Below are 12,751 nucleotides of genomic sequence, written 5' to 3'. Positions count from 1 at the left end.
CTAGTAGTCAGTTATAAATTAAAAGAAATAAACATTTGAAATATATCAGTCTGAGTGTAATGAATGAATATAATACACAAGTTTCACTTTTTGAATGGAATTGAATGGAAATAAATCAACTTTTTATGACCATAACTTATTAGGACAAATATTTAAATTAGTTTCTACCAAACACAATATTACTGCAGTTACTATAAGCCATAAAGAATGAAATGGGATCTCTCTAAAGAGCTTTCAGATTCTTCCTGACATTTTGTTTATTTAATTTTTTTTATGGTAGAAGTCAATAAACTTCCTGGACGTTCAGCAAAAGTTGCTGTTGATGAATGAACAAAGACAGACGGCAGTCAGGTGTGCACTATTCATCGCAAAAGATAAATAGCTACTGTTAAAATCCTAATTGTTATTTTTGGATGAGCAGAGAACAAGGACCCTCACCTTAATCACGTGACGGTGAAGGCGCGTGGAGGTGGGCGTGTCCTCGCGCGCCTTACTGCCGCTCACCTTGGTCACAGCGAACCATCCGAGGGTCGAGCAGTGCGCCTTGACGGAAGTGGACACGCAGGGTAAGGTGGACGTGCTCATGGCTTCACCTCTGAAAGCGGGGTTCCACAGACTGGAGATCCAGAAAACCACATGGGACGTTCCTGACCGCTACTCCTCACTCAAGCCCGTTGGCTCTGGAGCCTATGGGACAGTGTGGTAAGAGGGCTATTGTTATATGTAGAAAGAGAATTACATATGTAAACGGGGGTTTATACTGTAAATGTAAGGGGGAGTTAAATATGGTACTATATGGCAAATGATAATATGTAAAGAGGGACTGAAAGGTAAAGAGGACTTATATATGCTAGATTATGGAACCGATTTGGAGAAGAAACAAAAATGTTGAAAACAGTTCTTTAAACAGTGGTATAGGCATATTAATTCTGTATAAAATTAGCTTAATGTATTATTATTAGTATTATTATTTTACTTAAAATGCAGTGCTACACTTTACTGTTTCGAATGTTTATTATGCACATGTAATGTAATCACATAGATGATATGTTATATGCGTCTATGACATAGATCTGAGACTGAGTGAGCCTTGGGTGAAATGAACACAGATGTGCACTCACATACCTGAGGGGCAGGTTTCAGCACGCTTGCTGATAACTCAGAAATTCCCCCAAAATACTGACACTGTCTCAATCAATAGCTTTCTTCTGTCATGAGCAGAGTCTTTTCGACAGTTGATAATGAATGACTATGTATTGTTGGTTATATGGTTATGTATTATTTTGGAATTATATTATAATTCGTTTTTATTTTTCTGACTCTACAGGTCAAATTTGACCCACATTAGAACAAGTCATGGGACAAGAACAAATAACGGCCTTGATCTTTGTAGCATGTTATACTATATAATTTTGTATTTATTTTTTTTTGTAGAATTTGACTTAAAATATAAGACATTTTCTAAGATTAAGATTCAGTTCACCATACTGTTCTCTATAATGGAGTACAGTAAAGCTACATTGTGTTCTGTATAAAAGTCCTCTTGGTTGTAATTTTCCCCTAACATGCTACATTGCAACTAAAACCGCAAACCCTGAACACATGTTTTACTGCAGCTAATTGTTTTGAATGCAGTAAGTGGAGCACAGTGGATTTACAAATGTGCAGCATGGTACTATATGGTTTTTATTATTATTTCAATATGCATGATCTAAAATGCACATAATCTAAAAGGAACATTATACATCATTTCTCATCAATAATGTGGTAACCAAGGACAAATGAAATGAACCAGAAAAAGGGAAGTTTAACTCTTAGTTCTGTAACATTTATTTATATCAAAATTGTGACTCACACATAATAATGATAATTAATGAATATAGATTTATTTTTAGTTGTATGACATACAATAGTGGAACTTACTAATTATGTGTTAAACGAACGTGTGATGAGGTTTCTAATGGCGGTTAATGATAACTTGTGCGCAGTTCTGCAACTGACCAGAAGACAAAGGAAAAGGTGGCCATTAAAAAGCTATACAGACCGTTCCAGTCTCTGATCCATGCTAAACGTGCCTACAGAGAACTGCGACTGCTCCGTCACATCCAGCACGACAATGTAAGTCTCAAAGTCCCAAGAGGAATACAATACACCTAGACCAGACGTTCCATCAAATATTGTTGTTTCTGTATTATTTACATCGTCTTAACATTTTCTTACTGTCTTCTTGATAGCCTTTTAATTTATGAACTCTCATTTATCATTTAGACCAGAGCATTATGTATGTATGTTGTTTTAATAGCATCATAATCCTTCTGTCAGTTGAAAGAGAATGAAAAGATTTCACGATACTATTGTTGTGAAAGCCCCCCTTTATCTTCTCAAACCGGTTTCTGTGCTCAGTGAACTATATGCCTGACCTCACACTGCTGCTTGTTTAAAATAGACTTTTGGTTGAGTAGCAAGAATAATTAATGCTATATTTTATCCTCTTTTCAAATCCCAAACCAGTTAAGTCACTGCCGTTTCAAATTCATAAGTATTTTTGGCAGCATTGAGTTTTCCAGGGCAAAGTTTGCTTTAATGATTTTTTTTAGCAACAGCAAATAAACAGCTGCAAGCAGCAATTATGCGGTTAATCACAAATTTGCAATAAGTTTGATTTTTGTAGTCAAGACACCTCTTGGTGGCATCAGATTTAGATAAAATATTCATTTTCAATACAATTACATTAGTAAAACTGAGATGATTTGATGATTCAACAACTATTACAGGAAAAGTAACATTTCAATACTTTCGCATTCTCTAACAAAAGTTTGTCTTCAAGTTTGCATTCTCCCAAGAAATGTTGTGTTCGCTTGCAAAAATATTGAAATATAGTAATTTCTCCCATCTCATATTTCCATCATCATTTTTGCGTTTTGTGAGTGAACACTGCTTTTGCATTCTCTCCTGGAGTTTCTTGGGGAAAGCAAAAGTTTTGTGTACCAGCACCAAAGCTTTGTGAGGAAAGGTTTGTGAGCAATGTTTCTTAGAGGAACAAAAATGTCACCTTGGGTGCTCCTTAAGCCACAGACATACATGAGCAAAGAATTATGTCTTAAGGGTAAGATATTTTCACTTTGGCCAGTGGACTGTGGCCTGATCAGTCTGCTAGTACTGACAACTCTAAACCTGAAGTTCTACTTCCTAAAATGCAAGAAAGATATTAAAAACTAACAAACACTATATGTGCCATTCTTTTATGCCTTAAACTTAATAACTTATATTGTCATGCTGAATAATTGTGAAATTAATCATAAAACTTTGCAATGCAGAGACCAACTCTGAATGCAAATATACTGTATGCTTCTTCCTGTAGGTGATCTGCCTCCTTAATGTCTTCACCCCTGATTCCACGCTGGAGAAATTTGATACTTTGTGAGTGTCAAGATGAACAGAATGCATTCCTGTGCAAAAATTGTACGCTTGTCATGACAGACTGAAGGATGCAGTGCATGAATACATATTTGTGTGGATGTATTTGTGTGTGATCGAGACTATGTGCTCTATGCAGAGTTCCCTATCAAAAGCTACTCTCGATGCTGCACTCAATAGCGCTAATGAGAACATTCTTTGTTCGACCGGTTGTGAAGCATGTGTGTCAAACATGCCAAGAATTGGCTTAAAGGAGCATTGCGTAGGTTCTGAAATTTCTAACCGTTACTGACACCAGTGGCCGTGAGAGGAACTGCAGCCAGTCTCATGCCCGTTCTCAGTGCGCACTCTTTTTTTTTTTTACTTACGAGGAGTGTCCGTGGGTGTCTGAATTGTGCTGGAGGCTGGTCGCTTCTTTCCATCCACAGAGTCCATCTGAAAACACTATTGCCGCTGCTTACTATAATGGCTGGCGTGCCGTATGGTTGTAAGCCCAAGTAGACGAGAACACTCATGACGTCACATTTTGTGAATTTTCGCACCAATTCGGGCCCGACCCCTCCACACACAATTGAGCCTACAGGCTGATAGAGGCAACCGCGGTGGACAGTCGAGGTGTCATTCTTTTTTTTACATCATGGTTGGCTCATACATGTACAAATGAAAACTCTATTTTAAAGATTTTTAAGTAAAAACCTCCACATAGCTCCTTTAAATAACCTCGGCAGGTGACGTCACTGATAACGTGCACCTGCAGGTTATAAATAGACGTGAAACGGAAACATCCTCAGGTTTCTTTGTCTTCAGAGACCGCATTGTGTGTGTGTCACGCTGATGAAAGTATTAGTTTAAAAGGAAGTATGTTGAGAGTAAAAAAAAAAAAAAGGAAAAAGAAAGTTCTAACTATTCTTTCTGATTCTATAAGAGATGTGTGCCTTGCTCTCCATGGCCGATCTCTGAAGAGAAATCGCATGTTGTTTAAAAAAAAAAAGGGCTGCTTTCACGTTCTAGAGTGGCAGTTGTAAGCACCGCGGTTCACTTCCTATCCGCGCTAGGCTCTTTGCTCTCACGAGGAACGAGCTGCTTCCCGCTCATTAAGATCGCGCTCCGATCTGGAAGATCGGACGGTTCTCGCGCCCACCTCCGAAGCGTGCCCAGGCACTTCTTCGGATTGGGCAGAGGCTGCTGTAGCTCTAGCTTCTGTTGAAATGGACATTGAGAGTGCTCTCTCCTAGCGCTCCTCTCGCGATTATAAGCACATGAGGAGTTACTAGGTGGTGACTCGTGCAATGACCAGATTAAAGCCTTAAAATTAGATTTTGTACATTATGATTTCATAGGTGAGAGAGACGCTAGCTGCTATCTCTCCCCTATTGGAGCAACAACATTTAAATAAAAATATAAATAAATGATGATGAAAATGATGATGATTATGATGATGAATAAAAAAAATATACAATATATATATTGCTGTGGGTCATGCTGTGGGTCAGACTAGTGCTGCCCTGCACACCATGGGTTCTGCAGGCATATCAGGCTGATCTGAAAAATCTGAGTGCCAGGAGGAGACTTTTAATATGTTTCTCACTCACTGTGCTCAAGTGTCGGGGCTGTCAAAAAATAAATCAAAAAATAAACAGTCCCGACACGATCCAGCTCCTCTGGGGTAGGAGGTTCAAAGAGAGAGTGTGGCGAGTTGTGTGCCCCCTCATAAGACTGGGGAGCAGCTTGTAACACTTGGCAGCCGCAGATGGAGCTGGACTAAAGTACGGTCATCACGACCAAATCAAGGGCCTTAAGCTGTGCCCAGGACAAAGGGTGTGTCCCCAGAAGTGTAAGGCTCCTTCCTGGCACCCTTAGGGGATCACTGAACAACCTCCGCCACCACCGGTGTTTCGGGGGGCAGTGGTCTCCAGTGAAATGATACATGCTCTGTTGCTTCCTGCCACGTTTCAGGACACCAGACATCTAACCCCCCCCACCCCCCCCCACAACAAACAAAGTGTCACAATTAGTGCCCCTTTTGGAGAAGCTGACAGCGTGGAAGCTACTGCCAAATAATCTCCTCATGAGTCGAAAGAACTGTAGTGAAGGGCTACCGGATTCAATTTGCACATCGTCTTTTGCATTTCAACAGCGTGGTCTCCCCCTCTGTGAAACTGGCACGTGCATATCTGTTGACACAGGAATCACAGACTCTGCTGGTCAAAGGGGCCATAGAATGTGTTCCCCTGCCAGACAGAGAGTCAGGCTATTACAGTCTGTATTTCTTGATTCCCAAGAAAGACGGGGGGCTGCGTCCAATCATAGATCTAATGGATGTGTATTTTCATTTTGAAATATTGCCACAACTCAGGAGGTTCCTGAGGTTCCTGAGGTTCGCTTTCGGGGGCGAAGCTTACCAGTATCAGGTTCTACCATTCGGCCTAGCTTTGTTATCCCGCACTTAAACGAAATTCATGGATGCAGCTCTGGCTCCTCTACGACTCCAGGGCATCCACATTTAAAATGTATATAAACGACTGGCTGAATCTTACCCAGTCTCAAGAGCTTGCGCTTCGACATCAGTATGTCGTCCTAGCTCATCTCGAATCTCTGGGGTTGAGACTCAACGCCAAGAAAAGTGTTCTCTCTCCGGCTCAGAGGACAACGTATTTGGGTGTGGTATTCGATCACAATGCAGGCACAGCTGTCTCCTGCATGCGTCAAATCCATTCTAAATACCCTAAAGAACATCAAGCTAGGCCAGAAAGTCACTGTTCAGGTCTCATGGCAGCTGCATCCACGGTGATACCTTTGGGCCTCCTGCACATGAGATCGTTTCAGTTGTGGCTCAGAGCCAGGGGATTTCATCTAAGGGCCAATCCCCAGTGGCAAATAAGGGTTACGCGCCAGGGGCTTCGTACCCTATCTATGTGGTTCAGACCCCGGTTTCTGACTTTGGGTCCCATTCTAGGTCCGTGTTGTCATCGCAAGATGCTAATGACAGACGCTTCCCTCATGGGCTAGGGAGCGGCCTTAGTTGGCTGTCCAGCCCAAGGGATCTGGAGAGGTCATCTTCTCGAATTGGCACATCAATTGCCTCGAAATGAAGACTGTATTTCTGGCCCTGAAATACTTCCTCCAGCAGTTGACAGGGTACCATGTCCTAGTGCGGGTGGACAACACATCTGTAGTCTCTTACATAAATCGCCAGGGCGGACTGCAGTCGCGCCGCTCGAACAAGTTAGCGCACCAGGTTCTGCTTTGGGCACAGGACAAGTTCCTGTCCCTCAGGGAGATTTACATTCCAGGGCGTATGAATGTGGGAGCAGACTTGCTGTCCAGACAAGCTGTGAAACACGGGAAATGGAAACTCCACCCCTAAGTAGTCAAATCTGGGAAAGATTTCAAGTAGCAGAAGTGGACCTCTGTGCTTCACAGGAGATGGCACAATGTCCCCCCTCAATGTCCCCTTCCCTGGGTCTGGAAGCTATGGCCCATGCGTGGCCAAGACTGTGTCTTTACGCCTTTTCTCTGATTGCTCTGCTCCCGGGAGTCCTGGCCAAGGTCGACAGGGGTCTCGCCTCTTACTGATAGCGTCACGTTGGCCGACCGGAGTTTGGTTCTCAGATCAAATATCCTTCCTCGATGGCTCGCCATGGGCAATTCCAGTCAGGAGAGATCTTCTCTCAGGCACAGGGGACAGTACTTCATCCCCGGCCTGAGCTCTGGAACCTTCACGTCTGGCCCCTGAGGGGGACCAAATAGAGATGCTGGCCTTCCAGCCACAGTAATAGAGACTATTCTAAGTGCTAGGACTCCCTCCACTAGAATAACTTAAGCCCTCATATGGAGTGTTTTTGAGGGCTGGTGCATGACACACCATACAGACCCAGCTCACTGCCAAATTGTTTCAGTACTGGAGTTCCTGCAAGAGAAATTGTCCTCAGGCACATGCCCTAGTACTTTCAGAACTAGCCTGGCCGCTAGTTTGGGGCTTAGAGGTTGAGGCACCCACTAGAGCTACGGCTCTTTGCCTCCAGGCAAACAGTTTCACATTGGGTGAGGGATGCTCCTGCTCAAGTGTGTGATGCGGCAGGTTGGTCTTCTCCGCACACATTTGTCAGGTTCTATAGTTTGGATGTCCATCCTACTCATTTCCAAAGACTTCTGTCCTCCGCCATTTACAACACCGGAGCAGGAAAGACTTCACTTACTGTGTCCAGTATGTGTTCTTCAGATTTACTTCCACCGCACTAGCCAGTGGCGTAAGTCAGAGCAGCTTTTCATATGCTGTGGGGGCCGCAGTCAGGGGTGCGGCTGCCACCAGGCAAACAGTTTCACATTGGGTGAGGGTTGCTATTGCCCTAGCCTACGAGGTGCGTGGTCAAACTTCGCCTCTAGGAGTTAGTGCCCATTCAACCAGTTGGGTTGCATCTTCAATGGCTTGAGCAAGAGGTGCACCCTTGCAGCAAGTGTGTGATGCGGCAGGTTGGTCCTTTCTGCACTTATTTGTCAGATTCTATAGTTTGGATGTCGATGCTACTCCGGGCTCGCATGCCCTTGAGTCCACATCCCAGAATCATGTCTGAGACCTCTTCGATGTTTGTGCGCACACACTACACAACCTTGGGGGTCCAGACACTTACAGTGCGGCGGCGTTGGTATTCTCGTTCCCATTAGCGCTATTGAGCGCAGCATCGAGAGTAGCTTTTCATAGGGAACGTCTTGGGTTACTTGACTGTAACCCTGTTCCCTGAAAAAGCGGGAACGAGATGCTGCGCCTCAATGCCGCACTGTCGACGTGTCCGGATGTCTCTTCAGACAAAGGGGTAACCTGAGGATGTTTCCGTTTCAAGTCTATTTATAACCTGCAGGTGCACGTTATCAGTGACGTCACCTGCCGAGGTTATTTAAGCCAATTCTTGGCGTGATTGACACACATGCTTCACAACCGGTCGAACAAAGAATGTTCTCATTAGCGCTATTGAGCGCAGCATCTCGGTCCCGCTTTTTCAGGGAACAGGGTTACAGTCAAGTAACCCGAGACGTTTTTCATTTTTCACCATTTTGTTGATGTGCGTGATTTTTCAATGTTAAGATATATATATATATATGTTTTTTAAAAATCTCAGTTTCAGTAAACAGAATTGAAAAACAACACTGAAAAATACAAAGGCCAACAGTATTGAAATGCTTATATTGTCTAATGTTTTTTGCCCAGCTATATGGTGATGCCGTTTGTTGCTCAGGATCTTGGGCACATAATGAAGAGAAAACAGTTAACCAGCAAAGTCATCACATACCTGTTTTATCAGATTCTGCGAGGACTCAAGGTCTGCCTTCAGTCTGTTCACTGAAACTTTGCACTGTACTTACATTATTGATGTTTTCGATAGACGTCATACACAAGTTCCTTGAACACCACTTATTAAGGATATACTTTTTTCCTTAGTATATTCATTCTGCTGGGATCATTCATTGGGTATGTACAATAAATCGTACTTATATACTAGTGTTCAAATGTTTGGGGTCTGTAAGATTTGATGATTTTACTGTCACTTTTCATCAATTTTAAAGCATGATTAAATGCAAAAAAACATTAATCATGAGATTACTACAAATAGAGGCTGTGATGTTTCTTTTAATGTTTTTTTGTATTCATGATGTATTCATGTATTTACTTCACAATATGGCCAAATTCTGATTAATAGGCTTATTGGAATATATTCTTGTGCAAGTAAACCCCGTTGCTGATATACACGATGAAATGACGGTAATCACTGTCTTGTTTCAGGATCTTAAGCCTAGTAACCTTGCAGTGGATGAAAACTGTGAATTAAAGGTGACACAGCAAAGTTAAATATAATATGAAAAAAATGAATGAAAGTAAGGTGTTGACTATGACCAGAAGAATAATTTGTTCGTTTGTTTCACTCCTGAAACCTTTTGTCACTTCTTGTACAATTTGTGTTTGTTTGTTTAACTACTATTTGGCTTATAATATGTGCTTTCTTACACTCTTGGTAAGATCCTGGACTTTGGACTGGCGAGACACGCTGAAACGGAGATGACGGGTTATGTGGTGACTCGCTGGTACAGATCCCCTGAAGTCATTTTCAACTGGATGCATTATACTCAAACAGGTGACCTTTGACCCAACCCATTGTGCACAAGGTGATTTAAAAAGTAAGAGGTTGACTATTTTAGTATTGTGTGTTTTGTGGATGGGTCATATTCTGTTCTGTTGTATCTAGTCTTTTGTCACTCAGTTGTGTTCTTTTGTTTTCAGTTGATGTTTGGTCTGCTGGCTGCATCCTGGCCGAGATGATAACAGGAGAGGTGCTTTTCCCAGGCACTGACAATATCCTTTCTCTCTCATCACTTTTAAAATATATCTGTTGGCCAAGGGAGTGCCTATTCTTTAACGCCATGTTAAGGTATTGACCAGCTGAAGAAGATCCTCAGCTTGGCAGGCACTCCAAACTCAACGCTTGTTCAGAAAATGCAAAGCAAAGATGTAGGCAAATACCATCAGACCAACTCTTACGGTCTGTTTTAGGAGTCTATTTTTCATTATTGTATTGATGTGTTTGCAGGCACAATCATATGTCCGCTCACTTCCAGTCCAAAAGAAAAAGGCCTTCAAAGAGGTCTTTTCTGGTATGGATCTTAACGGTATGTCTACAACTCCTGAATCGACTTCAGTTTCATAAATATTTGAAAAATTAATAGCACTCAGTAAGTATTATCTAACAGGTTAACAAGAATAGTTAAGCCCACAAAATAGAAAATTTGCTGAAAATTTACTTCATCAGAGATGTGGATGATTTAGTTTCTTTATCAGAACAGATTTGGAGAAATGTAGCATTACATCACTTGTTCACCAATGGTTCCTCTGCAGTTAATGGGTGCCGTCAGCATGAGAGTCCACACAACTGATAAAAACATCACAATAATCCACAAGCAATCCACACCACTCCAGCACATCAATTAACATCTTATGAAGCAAAAGGCTACATGTTTTTAATAAACAAATCCATTATTAAGACATTTTTAACCTCAAATCATTGCTTTAGGCTAAAATATGAGTCCTCTACCATTGCTTTCTCTAATAAAGAAGAAATGTTCACAGATTAAGAACCGTTTACAAGCAAGCGACTCGATGGATTTGATTCTTACAAAACACAGGGCTTTCACTTCACTAGACATTAACTGATGGACTGGTGGATTATTGTGTTTTTTATTTAATTTAATTTTTAAAAATTTTTTTTTTGGCATTTTTGTCTTCATTTGATAGGAGAGTGTTTTTTTTAACAGGAAGCAAGTGGGAGAGATAGGGCTGGGGGGGGGGGGGTAGTCAGAATTGGGAAAGGTCTGTAAACTGGGACTCAAACTTGGGATACCAAAAGTGCAACCGCATCTTATGTCAACATGCTACCTTTGAAGCTATCGGCGCCATTGTGATGTTTTTATCAGCTTTTCAGACTCTTATTCTGATGGCACTCATTTACTGCCGAGGTCCAGAAAGTGGGTACATTTTCAGCAAAATACCATTTTTGGGTGAACTGTTCCTTTAATTATCGTCACAAATGCATTTGTGTGATATTGTATTGGTTTTGAATGAGATAATGTCGCCCTCTAGTGGCAGACTACCACGTTAGCTACTATATTACTATGATAGCTTCTATTATTATTACTGCTTGACAAAGATTTAAGCATTTAATACTATTCTAAACTCTCAAACAAGGCTTTGTAAAGACAATATTAGCATTTGTCTCGACAGGGTTCCCTATCTGATGCATTTTTTTACTGTAATTTAGCTTTGATTTAATGTGTGTACCATCAACAGCCATTGACCTGTTGGAAGGCATGCTGGTTTTAGACCCTGAAAGACCCTTGAGTTCCATGACCCTGAAAACGAGCCTGTGTCTCCTACATATGATGATTCCTTCGAGAGTCTGGATCTGGCCGTCAGCGAATGGAAGAGTGAGAGCATATACAAACACACATATCAAGCTCCATGTTATTTAACATTTGATGCTGCTTGTGTACTCTGACATTCTGTTTAATCTGCTCTGAAACGTTTCTAAATTCTAATGTTGGTCTTGACATTATTTATATTTAAATGTGTTCTGCCTTTTCATGTCTCACAGGTCTTATCCACATGGAGATCATGACATTTGACCCGGACAACCCCAGAGCGACTGCAACATAACACCTCATATTCACATCAGGAGAACAGCACTCCAAACAATCAAAGACACCCATCAACTATTGTTTGCTTTTTTATCAAATGTCTTTAAACCTGTTGTTTTAAAGCACAGTTCAACAGTTTTCATCCTTTTTTTTTTGTTTGTTTTGTTATCAGTGTTAACTAAATAGATATTGACTCTGTCTAAGTGTGTAAACCAACTTTTAAAGATTTTTTAAGATATCAAGTATTTTAAGATAGTGAAGTGAAGAAAGGAAAAAGTGTAAAAAAAAATAATTTTTTTTGTGGATGCCTTTGTTCTGCATTAATATTCTATTCAATTCTATTATACTGATATTTAATATCAACTGGTTTATATTATTATTTATTGTATTTTATAAACAATCTGATGAAAGATGGATGTAAAATTTTTTACTTACCGTTAGGGGGCAGTATTTGGAAGGTATTTAAATTACCTTAAATCTCCATTCAAACCTATGATTCAAACAGCCAGTATGCTTTGAAGTGTCCTGCCTTCACCGTTAACGGAATATATTTTGGATCTGCTGGATGACAGTGTAGCAAAAAACACACTTCACTCTGATAAATCAATCAGCTGCTTTCAACAGAGGTTGGTATCTCTCACAGAACAATAGCTATCAGGTTCATCCACTTAAACAACAACAGAATTGTCCTTTAAGGAGTTTGAGTAATACTGACGGACCTGCCAGCTAAACCCTCACTGAAAGGAAGCTTAGTTTACCTGTTGTAACCCGATATTTTGGCACTGCTTGGTCAGGTAGGTCCTATGGGAATGCGTTTGAATAGTGGTTGGGTAGTATTTATCTGTTTAGCCAACAAATGTTTAATGTGTAGTGTACTTTTAACAGCGTTATTTAACTCTCTGTAGAGTTGGTGTTTTTGATCTCCTCATGCTTTTTGAACGTTGCGCCTGTTGACCTTTCTAATCTTGAGGTGAACATCACAATAAGAGTCTTTTTTCCCTTATCAGCTTCATGTACTAGCAGTGTAGTCAATATTAAGAACAGTGGCGGATCAATATGAGTGTTAAATTCTTTTACATTTGTTTCCCACAGTCTCAAATAGTTGGTTACATTGATCTAGAAGATGAGATCTTAGATGTACTTGTTTCCCACT

General features: G+C 41.0%; 1 pseudogene; it reads left to right on the top strand.

Annotated features, from left to right (window-relative positions):
* The first annotated feature begins 467 nt into the window (after positions 1-467).
* LOC132129511 (mitogen-activated protein kinase 14A-like) lies at positions 468-11,899 on the top strand (annotated as a pseudogene).
* Positions 11,900-12,751: the final 852 nt, after the last annotated feature.

The sequence above is a fragment of the Carassius carassius genome, chromosome 46 (genome assembly GCF_963082965.1).
Source record: "Carassius carassius chromosome 46, fCarCar2.1, whole genome shotgun sequence".
NCBI lineage: Eukaryota > Metazoa > Chordata > Actinopteri > Cypriniformes > Cyprinidae > Carassius > Carassius carassius.
This window is presented reverse-complemented; position numbering and strand designations above follow the sequence as displayed.